This window comes from Scyliorhinus canicula, chromosome 4, assembly GCF_902713615.1.
Source record: "Scyliorhinus canicula chromosome 4, sScyCan1.1, whole genome shotgun sequence".
NCBI lineage: Eukaryota > Metazoa > Chordata > Chondrichthyes > Carcharhiniformes > Scyliorhinidae > Scyliorhinus > Scyliorhinus canicula.
In genome coordinates, this window is record NC_052149.1 from 52292438 (window position 1) to 52308442 (window position 16005).

The 16005-nt window shown below is 45.2% G+C and overlaps 1 protein-coding gene across 5 annotated transcripts in view; it reads right to left on the reverse strand.

The window, feature by feature from the left end:
• Window positions 1-16005, reverse strand: part of LOC119964578 (zinc finger FYVE domain-containing protein 9-like) — a 202352-nt gene that overhangs the window by 137422 nt on the left and 48925 nt on the right. For 2 of the 5 annotated variants that reach the window (XM_038794250.1, XM_038794248.1), the window contains exons 1-2: window positions 9570-9662; window positions 9106-9164 (exon numbers count right to left, since the gene is read on the reverse strand). The exons of 1 other annotated variant lie outside the window; for it this stretch is intronic. The gene's annotated coding sequence lies outside the window, so the exon portion shown is untranslated. Of the gene's footprint in view, window positions 1-9105; window positions 9165-9569; window positions 9663-16005 lie in introns of those variants that run through there. 2 more of the 5 variants (XM_038794249.1, XM_038794247.1) reach the window with 1 other exon arrangement.

Below are 16005 nucleotides of genomic sequence, written 5' to 3' on the forward strand. Positions count from 1 at the left end.
GTCAACTTTGCCACTCGCAAGGCAATGGTTTGTGCTGTAGTGTTCAAAGGCATTGAGCAACGCCTGCTGTGGTTTAGTAACCCCACTTTGGCATGGCAGTCTCGGTGGCATATGCTGTAGAGGAAGATAGAGGGAACGTGCACAATTTGCTGTCTCTTTTCTCTGGACTCTCTTCTCAGCAAGTTGATCTTGCATTTCCTTTTTTTTAAAAATATTTTTATTCAAATAAGGATATACATAACAATCAGTCAATAACAAAATAAAGAAAATACAATCCACCTAACTTGAGGTTTTTTCCGTCATTTCCATTAAACCTTTTCCTTCCCCCCGCCCCCCTCGCCACTTATCCCATCTCCCCTACAGCCCCAACCCATCTTCCATCCCCCTTCCTTTACCCACTGGCAACAAATAGATCTGTAAATAGAGGCAAGAACAGCTTCCATCTCATCCAGAATTCCACACGTGAGCCACAAAGGAATAACTTAATTTTCTCAAGTTCAAGAAATTCCACTAGATCCCCTAACCATGTTGATATTTTTGGTGGATCTTTTGACTTTCATTCTAATAAAATTTGCCTCTGGGAAATCAATGTGGCAACGGTCACCACATTGGTTCTTTTCCCTTCTCTCAGCCCTGGTGGATCTTGCATTTCTGCTCACAGTCAGATCCAGTGGTAACGGCGGTCAGCAATGGTCTCAGAGTTGTCAATGCCTAGCATTTTTATATGGTGCGTGTAGGTGTCCTTGTAGCAACGGATGAATGGCCTAAAGGTTGCAAGATCCCGTGACCAATTCACTGTACACGTAGTCTTTGGGTATAGGGCTGCCATTATCTATGGATGTGGTTGAACCAACACAAACATCATTAGCTTAGCAATGAATGCATGCTGATGGAATTAGCACGCACCAGGATCTTTGGGTTAGTGACCTTGCCCTGCCAAGAGAAGCTGAGGATACGTCAGAGACAGCAAAACGTAGGAACCAGTCAGCCTTTTCTCCTGCAAGGCATATATTGTCCAGATTTCACCACTGTAGTGGGGTGCACTGAGAACACAGGCTCACAGTTTTGTGTTCTCAGTCAGGTGGCTGTTGTTCAACATTTCCTTACTCAGCAATGCAATTTCTGGTTAATGCAACTAAAATTTAATCTAAGCACAGAGACCCATCCTTTTTAGACAGAAAGAACATATACACAGGTTGGACGGGATTCTCCCATCCTGCGGCAGAGTGTCCACGCCATCGTAAATGCCGTCATTGATTTACGACACTGTGAATGTGCCGCTGCCAGGAGCAATTAGGGGCCAGCACAGCGCTGGGGCAGTTCACGCCCCTCCAGCTTCCGATCACGGCGTGAACTGTGAGCCGCGGGATTCGCGCATGAGCAGTGGCGCTGGCGCCAACGTGCACATGTGCAGTGGCGCCAACACACGCATGTGTGGTGGACTCCTTCAACGCGCCGGCCCCGCCGCAACATGGCACAGGAGTACAGGGACCGGCGCATAGGAAAAGAGGCCGGGGGACAGAGAGGCCGGCCCACCAATTGGTGGGCCCCGATCACGGACCAGGCCGCATCGGAGGCCCCCCACCACCCGACCCTTGCATGCAGAGTACTCGCCGGCTCTCAGCGTTTTAACTACGGCCACTCGGACCATCCCGGGCCGAGAATCGGCGGACCGGCTGCGTAGAGCGGCCTGCGCCCGGCGCCAAACACATGCCGGCATCAGGTCGGCGTGGCCCAGTCGTGGGGATTCTCCTGTCCTGCCCCAGGCTGACAGAATCCCGCCCATTGTGTTTCAGCTAAACAAAATCAATGTAGCCATTTGTGGATTTATTCGTCAGAGTCAGGCCACCTGATTTAAATTTTCAAACAATGCCCAGCAGTGAACTGTCAGTCATCATCACTGGTGAATTCTCCATGGCAACACCTCTGCCAGAATCCACTTGCCAACCGATCAGCACCATCTTCTCATATAGTCTTTTTGCAATAACTTAATTGGAGCAGACTTGTGACAATAAGCGATCATTATTATTATTAAAGAGCTCTTGTTTTCCCTGACTTTGGTATTCTTGTGATTGTCCTGTTGAGTGCAAGACGAAAAGCTTCAAAATGTTTTGTTTCAGCAATACTCAAGTTCTGTACTACCAAACAACTATTTAAAATTTGTAAACAAAATGCACTTCTAATAATAGTTTGGTTTGGATTTTCTGCAAAAATTATGCTAATGTGAATAAACTTCATTTTTATAGCATCTTTAATATAAAAAGGTACTTCACAAACAGGTATATGAAAAACAGACCAGAAGTGTATCCAAAATTGGTTAAAACGGTCATTTACAAACCATGGGAAGCAGTGCCCAACATGCTTTTAGAATTCCGGCCACCAGACGTATGCGTGCCCCTCGGCAGTGCCCTCAGTCCAGTGGAGCAGACCGCCTCCTACGGATGTCAGCGCACTGACCTACAAGCAGATTATTTTTTTTTTTTTTTTTTTTAAAGATGCAGTCTTCCTGCCTGGAGGGGCAGCAGAGAGCAGGGCACATGCCCCGCCGACTGATGTCACGTGTCCTGGGTTGAAAAGAGACTCCTCCATTGAAAAAGGGGCAAATTAAAGCATCAACAAAGATATTGGAGAAGTACTTTAAAATATTAAAAGGACGGAATGATTTCAAAATCAGCCCCCAGGAACAAACCAAATTCCATACAAACCAGAAGGGTGAATGACCTTCTTTGGTGCCTAATATTTCCATCGTTCTTCTTCAAAGAAATGCAGGCCCAAAGTTTTGCTCAATATTTAGCAGCCACCTTCATGAAGAAATTAAACTAATATGTGCATAGAAGCTCCAGTGGAGAAATACTGTGTATACCCGCGTATAAGATACACCATATATTTTTTCAAACTGTACATTCCAGCCAAACGAAATGGCATTGCAGTACACTAGATGCTTTAATAATTTTTTTAATAATCTTTATTGTCACAAGTAGGCTTGCATTGTAATGAAGTTACGGTGAAAAGCCCCTGGCCGCCACATTCCGGCACCTGTTCGGCTACATACAGGGGGAATTCAGAATGTCCAAATTACCTAACAGCACATCTTTCGAGACTATTGGGAGGAAACCGCAGGCTGTGCTCCGTGACCGGGGGTGTTTGGTTTTGATCCCACTGGAATATTTTTCAGAGTTCCAAGATTTAGTTTTGATTCCGGCTGACTCTCCAGAAGGTTACAGTAAAGGCTGACTCTCTCCAGAAGGCATGAGGGCTAAATCTTGCTCCAGAAGGCTTCTGGGTGTTGTTTTTCTCGAACTTGGAAGCCTGGTGAGTGGAAATAACATGCACTGTACTGGGCTTGACTACATTAGGTTTGGAATGTTTGTAAAGTGCAAATCTGCTTTTCCTGCACCCCTATCCCCATTTGGAAGAGAACCATTGTTCTTTATACTTCACGGGATCCTTGGTGGGCGAGCTGTGATCTTCCTGACTTGGTCAAAACATGAGTGGCACTCAGCGTCCGTCTCGCCAACGTTCACCGCTTAGTGCTAACCAACTGGATCTACAGGCACACCATGAGTTTCGCCATCCTATATTTTTAAATTTGTATTCCCTCGCCCGCGGATGGAGTGTTCTATGTTGCCCCCTGTCCTCCAAAGTCCTCCTCCGGTTCCTCGCTGCCAGTTGCCCCCAACGTTTCCTCGCCATTTAGCTCAATTACACGCACATAATGTCCAGTCACACAGTCTATTCAGAATTTACTTCAGAAATGCACGGGTTAGAGATGTCAATTTGGAAGAAAGGTCATCCAATGTATCAATCCACCCCCCCTCCTTTTGTTTTCGCTGGGTCTGAAGGTGTTATGTAAACAGAACAGACGGAGCCGCTGCATGAAGCGCGAGTGTCTAGAAGGGAGGGAGGGGAGCTGCAGAATGAGACAATTAAAAAAAAATGCGAGATGCTGTGGCAGGTTCAATGCTCTTCTTTATATTAGGGGCACAGTGGGCTAAATAGCTGTCTTGTAATGCAGAACAAGGCAGCAGCGCGAGTTCAATTCCCAGACTGGCCTCCCCGAACAGGCGCCGGAATGTGGCGACTTGGGGCTTTTCACAGTAACTTAATTGAAGCCTACTTGTGACAATAAGCAGCTATTATTATTATATTTGTGTATGCAAGAACACTTTAAATTACAGATAACTTCTAACTAATATACAAGAGTGGATTTTGCAATTTGTTTAACTACCTAGAACCAATCCCCTGTCCCATTCCTGCAACCCTACCCTATTTAACATGGCCAATCCAGCTAACCTGCACATATTTGGACTGTGGAAGGAAACAGGAGCACCCAGAGGAAACCCCGCAGACACTGGGCGATTGTGCAAACTCCACACAGTCACCCAAGACCAGAATTGAACCCGGTCCCGTCGCGCTGTGAGGCACCAGTGCTAACCACTGTGCCACTACAATGTTGCTACAATATCGCTCTCTTTATTCGAATAGGCAAACGGAGCATTGTTGGGCCATCTTCTCAACGTCTGCGCGAGGCCTGGCATTTTCATCCTGGACACGCCTGGATGACCGTTGTGGAGATAGCTCAAGATCAACTCCTGTCCTTTAGCTGGGACAACTTGACATGCACCCCACAGCAGGATACTATCGTCCACACTGAACTCAGATAGCTTGGAGGAAAATGCCCTTAACTCACCTGGGAGCTGTCTGTCCACTGTACAAGATCATGTGTCAAACTTTTGGTGAGATCCGTCTGGGTCCACTCACGGATCTGCAACGCCATGCCAGGCAAGACCTCCCTGAAATTGAGTCGCAACTACCTCATCTGTCCTGGGGGCTGACAAGGGGCCAGTCAACCAAGGTATCGGCTCAGTGCATCGGCATTCGCAATTTGAGTCCACGTTCTATGTTCAGAAGAATACTCGTAGGCGGCTAGTAATAGGACCCTGCGCTGGATTTGGACAGAAGCAACGGGCGGAACTGCCTCATCTTCCTTGAAAAGCCCAAGCAAAGGCTTTTGCTCTGCAACGATAGGGAAGTGCCGACCATAGACTTATTGATGACAACCACACCAGACCTTCTTTCTCAATCGGTGCGTACATCCTTTCTCCTGTAGCCATCGTACGGGAGGCAAAAGTCATTGGCCATTCTCTTCTATTCTCCATCCAGTGGGGCTGGACATCTCCAATACCACTGGGGGAAGCGTTGCATGTGATGTGCAAGGGTTTGGCAGAACCATAATGGGTCAGTAACCCAGAAGACGGTAACTGCTTCTTCACCTGCCAAAAAGCCGTTGCTTGCACCTGACCTCAGCCCATATGTGATTTTTTTTTTTAAGATGGTGTAAGGGAGCCAACGTGGTCCCAAGATTCGAGAGAAACTTCCCGTAACCCAGGAAAGAGCGAAGTTCTGAGGCGTCCGTCGGGGTGGGGGCCTGTTGGATGGCGCTTACCTTCTCTGCGATGGAATACAACCCATCGCGGTCCACCCGATAGCAGAGGTAGACCAACTACCTCACATGAAATATGCACTTCGCTCGCCGCAGGCCCAGCCTTGCTCATAGGCTCCCGTGACCAGCACGTCATCTAAATAAACAGCTACACGTGGTAGTCCTCACAGGACGTTCTCCTTTCCGGGCTGAAAAAATAGCACACTGAGGAGACTCTGAAAGGCAGCCATGTATACTTGTAAAGATTCCTGTGCATATTGCTCGAGAGGATTGAACTCTAGCTGTAAATATGTGTGCTCATATCGAGCTTTGTGAACGAATGCCCATCCGCATGTTTCACATAGAGATCCTCTGAAGGGGGCATGGGGTAGCAAACCAATCAGTGTTCCCTAATTTATAGTCGCTGTCCAGGCAAACTGTCCGGCTTCAGGGCCGGTATAACCGGTGCAGCCCAGTCTGCAAACTGGATGGCCTAATGATACCCAAGGACTCCAAACGATTGAGCTGTCTCCACCTTTTCCAGCATAGCATAGGGAACTGGGCAGGCCTGGAAATACCATGGCGGGGCTTCTGGGTCGACCTGTATAGCGGCTACGGCCCCTTTTATCTTCCCCAATCCAGGTTGGAACACAGTCTTTTCCTAACACCTGGCCCAAACCACCAGAACTCATCTGGAGCATGTGCTGCCAATGCAGCTGCAGATGGCGCACCTAGTCACAGCCCAACAGGATGGCCTGTGGCACATTACCACGATGCATGGGCCAGTGTCCAACTCCATATTGAGCATCCAACTCCATATCAAGCAAGTGCCCATTCACATGCACTAACTTTGATGGGCGCCACTTGGGGAGGATTGTCTCACAATGTAACTGCATGCAGTCGTCCTCCACATCTGGCTCATCTAAATGGAAAGTACAGGACGTGGGCTGGCATCGGCCCCCACCGGCCCACCTAGACCTCCGACCCGCTCACGGCCTGTGTTCATGCCAGGACCAGCGACCACAAACCCCACATCGACCTCGCTCCCGGTCTACAGACTCCAGGGAGGAATCCTAACAGGAAGGCTCTTCCTTCGGCCAACAGGTCGGGCCTCAGGGCAAGGCGGCGGTTCGGGAAGGGGCCCCTGGACGGGAGGTGTTCACTGAGGGCCCCAAGGCATACACCTCCATGCTCTGTATATCCTGCACCCCTCGTTCTGCACTTTACTGGGATAGCGTAATTTGGATGAGCTTGCAAGTTTACCGAAGGCTTGGCTAGCAGTTTCTTCTGTGAGGCCACGAACCAAGTGGTCACGTAGCACTTCAGACAAGACGGCACCAGTGTCACATAATTCTGCAATTTTACATAACCTTGACAGAAATTCAGTGACGGACTCACCCAGGGTTTTGTCAGCTGTATTAAACAAGTAATGTTGTACTATAATGGACGGGGACGGGTTAAAGTGCTGCCCCCCCCTAATGCCACAAGTTAATTGAAAGTTTGTGTGTCTGGGGTGCTGGGTATGTAAGGCTCTGCATTACTCCGAACATATACACAGCACATGTAGTTAGCAAGACGACTACCTGGTGGTCATTCTCAGTGATATCGTTGACCCAGAAAAGGAAACGCATCCTCTGTGCATGCTGATTCCAAGCTTCCGGTCCAGCATCAAGTACATCCAAACATCCGAAAAGAGGCTAAATTGAAGGAAATTTCCAACCTGTGTCCGATAGAGATGGGAAGGTGGCTCAGCAGGCCGATAGCTATCCAGTTTTTATCCTCGTTGCCAGTTTTGTAAGCGGCACTAAGAGCCCACACGAGTTGGTCAAAAAGGAAAACTTACTGTATCTTACAATCACTATTATATACAGCTCCAGTAGTTCCCTACTAGGTCTTCTCTAGTTGGTGCCTTACTGACCAACTCTATTTATACAAAGTGAACATTAATAAAGGTCCCCTACGCTTTTATCAAGGGAGCTCATATTCTCTACCCCGGAAGACCCATGCGAGTTCGGACTCGAAAGTCTAAAATTTTTTAATTGTGAACTTTAGGTCAATTTTCCTTTGCATATAACAAGTAAATTGCTCTAAATGTAAGTATAAAAATGTCCCATTGCAATGATCTATTTTCAGTATGATTCCCTTCCTAGCAAAAATTTCCTTTACTTGGAATTTATTTTATTTATTTTTTTTAATCCCTTGCCGGTCATTACATTCCATAAATAAAGTCAGCAAACAAGAGTGATATTTTCAAAATTGTCAATTTCACACAATGTAAAAGACAGAAATATTCCACTTCTTCAAACCTTTTTTTAAAAATCAACTTCCAATAAACATTCCCAGGTATCCTAAACACATTTTAGGGATACAATGAAACAGGCTGCAAGGAAGTATACAAGATCAAACTTGGATCTCACACCTTTTAATTTTTCTGCCCCAGAGAAAGTCTGGTCTCTACTTCTCTAGTGCTCGCCCATCCCTTAATTGCACAACATACAGGATTTCAGTATGCAAAATTACAATACAAACATGGCCTCGCTATTTTCCTTTGCAGACCACTGCAAGTCACTCAGCTAGGTGAAAGCCATTAATTGCTCATATGTAACAGAGATATTTTTTCCTGTGAACTGTGTCAATTTATCTTCATTGCATTAGTTTTAGAAAACAAAGTTGATTCTTGAGCATACTTAAGTTAAGCATTACGATGAAATAATTTTAAAAGTCTTACAATTTGGAGCAAAGCTACACCAAATGCTATCTCACAAATGGAATTCCGCAGCCAAGCTGGTGATGCATAGAATCATGGAATTTCACCGACAGGTTCAAGCATGTACACCCAATTTTTGAGCTAAGTTAACATTAGCCGTACCTTCAATTATCTTAGTCTTATTACTCATCAGACTATTATTTTATCCACCGATTAATTAGCCTCAATATTCATCCAAATGCCTATTTTAACCATTTTCTTTTCTTTTTTAAATAAATTTAGAGTACCCAGCTCATTTTTTCCAATTAAGGGGCAATTTAGCGTGGCAAATCCACCTACCCTGCACATCTTTGGGTTGTGAGGGCAAAACTCATGCAAACATGGGGATAATGCGCAAACCCTACACGAACAGTGACCCAGGGCCAGGATCGAACCCAGTATCTCGACGCCGTGAGGCAGCAGTGTATTTTAAACATACTTTCTTTTTAAAAATGTGAATTGCTGAAACAGGTAAAATTGCATAAACAATTCAATAATATGTTTTATTTCCATATAATGCAGGAATAGTTTCATAGTTTAACATAAAAGGTAAGTTACACATATGCATTAAAAGGCCATGATTAGAATTTGAAAAATGGGTCCTGCCACTCAGACCAAATACAGGTACCAAGCCCACAGAGGCAAACAGCAGAACTGCAGAGGTCCTTAAATTTCTCTGTCCCTCGTCCTCATTCAAGTTGCTCTTTGACTAAGCTTTAGGTAATCTGCTCCAATATCCCCTGATGTGGCTCAGTAACAAATTTTGTTTGATAATGCTCCAGTGAAGCACCCTGGAACATTTCACTACATTAATACAAGTATAAATACAAGTTGTTGCGAAGCAGTTTCACAGATTACAAATTACTGAAGTCAAGAAAAATTTCTGAACTTCCAAATTCTCACTCATTTTCCTATCTCCTTTCCTCCTGGCACTTACTGATCATGCAGCCTTGTGAACTTCCATGGCATTCAGTACATCGCCCAAGCAGTCAATATCTGTGAACAATTACATGCAGGATTTATTGAGGACATGGGCAGAAATACAGGCAAGTCAAACCCACCAACATCAAATATGTACACATTTTCAAACAAAGTGAATGACAAAAGAGAAAACAGGAAAACCCAATTTCTCCTACTTTACCAGGAGCTGATTTTGGAGCCCTGCAGTCACATCAGTCAAAACATAAAATGTACTGAACAAGCAACTTTTCTGATCCACATGACTCAGGTGATTAGTTGGACCATCAGAAGCAATTTATGCTTAGGGTAAATTTATCATTCATTGCCCAAAACTCAAATGTTGAAAAATCTTTTTTAAAATAAAGGTTACGTGAATTACCTTTTGAATTCTTAGATAACAAGATTATTCAACTGCAGTTGCTTCATTATAATTTTGCATACCTATTCATGTATTTGGGTTACAGCCGTTCGTTTCTCTGCTTATGTCACCCTCCCAACAGTCAATTGGTTTCTCAGCACCGACAGAGCCTGAACCTGGAAAGTATTTCATAAATTTAGATATTAAATGTTGCCACCACTCTATATTGACTGGAACACACTTACTGCTAGAGTCATGGATGGAGCAGAATTTGTAAGGAGCGTCCGGAAGGATTTCTTGAAACAATATGTAAATAGCCCAACTCAGGAAGGATCTGGAGAGTGTTGCTGTTTGAGGGAAAAATCAACATCCGGCATGTGGAAGGATTTCAAATGTCATTTGATTAGAATTCAGGACCGGTATGTACCCGTGAGGCCAAAAGACAACGGTGTCAAGTATAAGGAATCCTGGATAACGAAGGATATTATGAACCTTGTCAAAAAGAAAAAGTTCTAAACGGCTTTGGACAGATAAAAGCCCTTGAAGAATATAAAGAAAGTAGGAAGGAACTTAAGGTAGGAGTTAGGAAGGCTAAAACGGGTCATTCAATATCATTGGCAAACAGGATTAAGGAAACTCCAAAGACGTTTTATGCATATGTAAAGAGCCAGAGGAAAACCAGAGAAAGGGTTGGTCCATTCAAGGATATTGGAGGATTGGAAGGAATCTATGTATGGAACCAGAAGAAATGGGAGAGATACTAAATAAATATTTTGCCTCAGTATTCACCAAAGTGAAGTACTTGGTGGATGAGGAGTATAGAATAGTGTGTAGATATTGTGCGGAGTCTGCACGTCCTCCCTGTATCTGCGTGGGTTTCCTCCGGGTGCCCCGGTTTCCTCCCACTGTCCAAAGACGTGCGGGTTAGGTGGATTGGCCATGATAAATTGCCCTTAGTGTCCAAAAAGGCTAGGAGGGGTTATTGGGTCTGGGGGATAGGGTGGAAGTGAGGGCTTAAGTGGGTTGGTGCAGACTCGATGGGCCGAATGGCATCCTTCAGCACTGTATGTTCCATGTTCTAATATTCTGGGTCATGTTGATATTAACAAAGAGGTGTTGGGTATCTTAAAAAGCATTAAAGTAGATAAGCCCCCAGGGCCTGATGGGATCTCCCCAAGAATACTGAGGAGGCAAGAGAGGAAATTGCTCGGACCTCGACAGTAATCTTTGTATCCTCAATTGGCTACAGGTGAAGTTCCAGAGGACTGGAGAGTAGCCAATATTGTTCCATTGTTTAAGAAGAGCAGCAGGGTTAATCCAGGAAATTATAGGCCGGTGAGCCTTATGTCAGTGGTAGGGAAATTATTGGAAAGGATTCCTTAGAGACAGGATTTACTCACATTTGGAAACAAATGGACCTATCAGTGATGGACAGCATGGTTTTGTGATGGGGAGGTTGTGCCTCACTAATTTGATCCGAATTTTTCGGCAAAGTGACAAAGATGATAGATGAGGGAAAGGCAGTAGATGTTGTATACATTGTCTTCAGTAAAGCCTTTGACAAGGTACCTCATGGTAGACTAGTACAAAAGGTGAAGTCACATGGGATCAGAGGAGAGCTGGCAAGTTGGATACAGAACTTGCTTGGGCACGGAAGGCAGAGGGTAGCAGAAGGGTGCTTTTCTGAATGGAAGGCTGTGACTACCGGTGTTCCACAAGGATCAGTTCTGGGGCCATTGTTGTTCGTGGTGTAAATAAATGATTTGGAAGAAAATGTAGCTGGTCTGATTAGTAAGTTCGTAGACGACACAAAAATTGGCAGAGTTGCAGATAGTGAAGAGGATTGTCAGAGGACGCAGCAGGATATAAACTAGTTGGAGTCTTGGGCGGAGAAATGGCAGATGGAGTTTAAGCCGGACAAGTGTGAGTTATGCACTTTGGAAGGTCCAATGCATGTAGGAATTACACAGTAAATGGTAGAACTCTTGTGAGTATTGACATGCAGAGAGATCTGGGTGTGCATGTCCACCAATCATTGAAAGTGGTAATGCATGTGGATAAGATGGTCAAGAACGCATACGTTATGCTGGCCTTAATCAGTCAAGGCATAGAATATCAAATTGGAAAGTCATATTGCAGCTGTACAGGACCTTAGTTAGGCCTCATTTGGAATAATGTGTACAATTCTGGTTGCTGCATTATCAGAAGGATGTGGATGCTTTGGAGAGGGTACAGAAGCGGTTTACTAGGATGTTGCCTAGTATGGAGGGCATTAGCTATGAGGAGAGGTTAGATAAACTCGATCTATTCTCGCTGGAACTACAGTGGTTGAGAGGCAACCTGACAGAGGTCTACAAGATTATGAGTGGTATGGACAGAGTGGATAGTCAGATGCTCTTTCCTAGGTTAGGAGAGTCAAGTACTAGGGGACATCGGTTAAAAGTGCGTGGGGAAAAGTTTAGAGCTGATGTGTAAGGCAAGGTTTTGGTTTTTTTTTATACACACAGGGTGGTAAATATATGGAACGTACTGCCTGGAACGACGGTGGGAGCAGGTGGAGCTGGTTTAGCTCACTGGGCTAAATCGCTGGCTTTTAAACCAGACCAAGCAGGCCAGCAGCACGGTTCGATTCCCGTACCAGCCTCCCCGGACAGGCACCGGAATGTGGCGACTAGGGGCTTTTCATAGTAACTTCATTGAAGCCTACTCTTGACAATAAGCAATTTTCATTTCATTTTTCAGGTACGATAGAGGCATTTAAGGGGCATCTAGACAAATATACAAATAGGGTGGGAATAGAGGACACGGAGTCCGTAAGTGCAGACGGTTTTAGTTTAGGCAGGTACCATGGTCGGCACAGGATTGGAGGGCCAAAGGACCTGTTCCTGTGTTGTATTGTTCTTTGTACATGTAACAAAAATGCATTCACCAAGTAACTTTCTCAACTAATCAATGTTTAAAAAGGAGCGCAATGATCAAAGTTGACAACTACAGGTCAGTGAATTTGAATTCAGGGGTAAGGAACCTTCTGAAAACTATAGTTCAGAACAAAATCAATCACTTGTACAAGTGCAGGACAACCAAGGAAAGCCAACATGGATTTACCACAGGAAAATCATGTTTAACTAACTCGTTGGAGTTTTCTTTGAGGTAACAAAGAAGGTTGGTTAAGGCAAAGCTTCTTTTGAAATATTATTACAAAAAAGGTTTTTCAATATTACAAAGTAACACCACAATAGTCATCAAGTATATAAAATATATATGTAGATACAGTACAAAAATAACACATTTCAATCACTATCAACCCTACGAACTCAGTGCCCTTACCTCTATAACTCATAACAAAGAAAACCCCAACTGATAACCTAATAATCCCCCCCACCCCCAGCAACTGACGGTGACTAACACTGAAAAAGGAAATGAAAGGCTGCATTCTCGAACAGTAACCATCTGCTGACCCTCTCATGGTGTACTTGAGCTTTTCACGGTATAGGAAATCCACAAGATCACCCAGCCACAAGAGGAAAACTTGCCTCTGGGTAGCACAAGCGGCTAGCACTGTGGCTTCACAGCGCCAGGGTCCCAGATTCGATTCCCCGCTGGATCACTGTCTGTGAGGAGTCTGCACGTTCTCCCAGTGTCTGCGTGGGTTTCCTCCGGGTGCTCCGGTTTCCTCCCACAGTCCAAAGACGTGCATGTTAGGTGGATTGGCCATGCTAAATTGCCCTCAAGTGTCCAAAAAGGTGAGGAGGGGTAATTGGGTTCGGGAATAGGGTAGAAGTGAGGGCTTAAGTGGGTCGGTGCAGACTCGATGGGCCAAATGGCCTCCTTCTGCACTGTATGTTCTATGTTCTATCAATGAGGCGAAAACTAGGCCATTCGCCTTCGCTCCCGTCTGCAGCACCGGTGAGTCAGAGACCCCAAAAATGGCCAACAGCGGACAAGGCTCTAGTTCGATACCAAGAATCCCTGACACGGGTTAAAGAAGGAGACCCAAAAGCCACCAAGTTTTAGACAGGACCAGAACCCTGAGAACACCGAATGCACCAGTCGTCCACCCCTGGGAATAAAAACACTCAACTTAGTCCTGGTTAGATGCGCTTTGTGTTCCACCTTAAACTGAATCAAGCTGAGGCTATTATAGAAGGAGGTCGAGTTGACCATGTGTAGAGTCTCACTCCATGCTCCTCCCTCAAAAACCGGACCCAGCTCCCCCTCCTACTTCCTCCTCCAGCGGAGCTTGCTCTACAGACGGGACCTGACCAAAGATATTGGAAATTTTACCCTCACCCACTGCAGCCAAAGACAGAATCCTATTCATGAGAGGGCAAAAGGTGCTAATGGGAAAGATAAAATCTCCTTTCTAAGTAAATCACGCACCTATAAATTAAGCCTCAGTTGGAATTTATCCAACAGCACCTCAAATCCAACAAACCTACCCTCCACAAACATATCCCTAAACCTCTGCAGCCCCTCCCATCCCAGGACCTAAACCACGAGTCCAAATCCGCTGGCACAAAGCAGTGATTCCCACAAACAAGGGCTGACAACATGGAGCTAAGCCTAAAATGCTGCCTGAACAGTCTCCAAACTCTCAGCGATGCCACCACCACCAGGCTCGAGGTAGATTTTTCAGGAGAAAATGGAAGTGAGGACTTACTAAGGCCCACAAACTAGAATCATCTGTCCCCATATGGAATTCAGATCCTTAAACCATCCCAACACCTTTTCAATATTGGCTGACAATGGTAGAAAAACAAATTAGGTAAGGCGAAGCCGTCTCTCTCTTTGCACAAACGCCCTGCGTGGAAGCTAGGTGTGGGTGGTGCACGCATGCACGCACAGGGAGGGGGTCCGAGTCCGGAGGTGGTGATATTTAGAGTGGCAGAGGGTCTGGGAATAAAAGGTGGGGAGAGAGGTCAACATCTTGGCCTCGGTCTCCTAGATAGCCCAGAGACGGATTTTATTCTATTGGTGGGACTTAGAGTCACCGAAGGCAGGGGCATGGGTGAGTGGCAGAGTTCTTCACTTGGAAAAGATCAAGTTCATCATTTGGGGGACGGAGGAGGGGTTCACCTGGAGGTGGAAGCTGGTTATCAACTTCTTTAAAGGGGGGTTGAGTCATCAGCAGAGGGCAGGGGGTTGTTGCTATTTCACAGTAACTTAATTGCAGTGTTAACATATGCCTGTTTGTGACAATAAAGATTTTTTTTTGGGTGGGTGCGAAAAGTTGGAAAAGGAAGGCGGGTGCCGGGAGTGTGGGGTTTTGTTACCTGTTGCCACGGTTGGTTTTTGTGATTATGTATATATTTTAAATGCCTTCAATAAAATGTTTTACAAAATAAATGTTTTTCAAAAGAAAAAAAAAGGACCTGGCTCAAACATTAAATCCACAAAATGAGAAGCATGGTTTCAGATAAAAATTGCCGAATACCCCACCTTCTTCGCTCCGGAAAGAGACAAATCCAGCACAAAAAGGTCTATTCGAGAATAGACTTAATGTACATGGAAGAACTAAACATCCTTATCCCCCAGGTGTAAAAACCACCACAGGTCCGCCACATCAGCACACTCTTCAGATGAGAGAATATCCTCAATCTCCTCACATTCCAAATGCTCACCAAATTGGAGCCCTCCACCCTTCCCATACCCAAGGCAGCCATTTCCACCAAAAAAGATAGTCCCACAAACCATTAAAAAAAGTGCAGGCATCAAGCCCACCCAAGATGACCATCATACACCTCATTAAGACAGTACAAAGAACAAGCTGTAGTCACCGACAATAAACCCTCCCCATCAACACCACACCCACAAACCCACAGTCAAAAGGCGAACAATCCCAAACCCCTACCTCATCTATTCCTGACCCCAAACAAAACACCTAAGCGCATTATCCAAAACCTATACTAAGATAATGAACTGTAGTTACCCCCACCGCTTTGCTCCCATTCGCTAACTTCTACAGTTGGCAGGGCAAACCCCACCTGGGACATATAAAAATAAATAACGATAACAACCAGGCCCCTGCCCACACCAAACTTTAATGAACAAGAAACATCCATCCTATACAAGAACAATAAAATACAACTGATATAAGAAATCCCAACAAGTCCCCAAAACTACAAGCCCCCTCCAATAACAAGACCCCATATATTTTTCAAATTATTTTTATGAAGAAAAGTTTTTCTAATACAACACCTTCACAGCCGTAGTCACACAACGATTACAATATTTCAACCCACTACTCCCTCATCCCAACCCCCCAAAACCAAACCCCCCCCCCCTCCAAAAAAAAACAACAACAAATACCTGCCTACATCTGATGGTGAGCAGCTCCCTGAATGAACAGCTGCCACCTTGGGTGCTCAAGATACATTTGACTTTTTTGAAATGCAAGAACTCCATCAGATCACAACCAGGCTGCGGCACTGGGTGGGACCGAAGACTTCCACCAAAACAGAATTCACCTTCGGGCTATTAGCGAGGCAAAGGCAAGGGCATCTACCTTCGCCCCTGTCT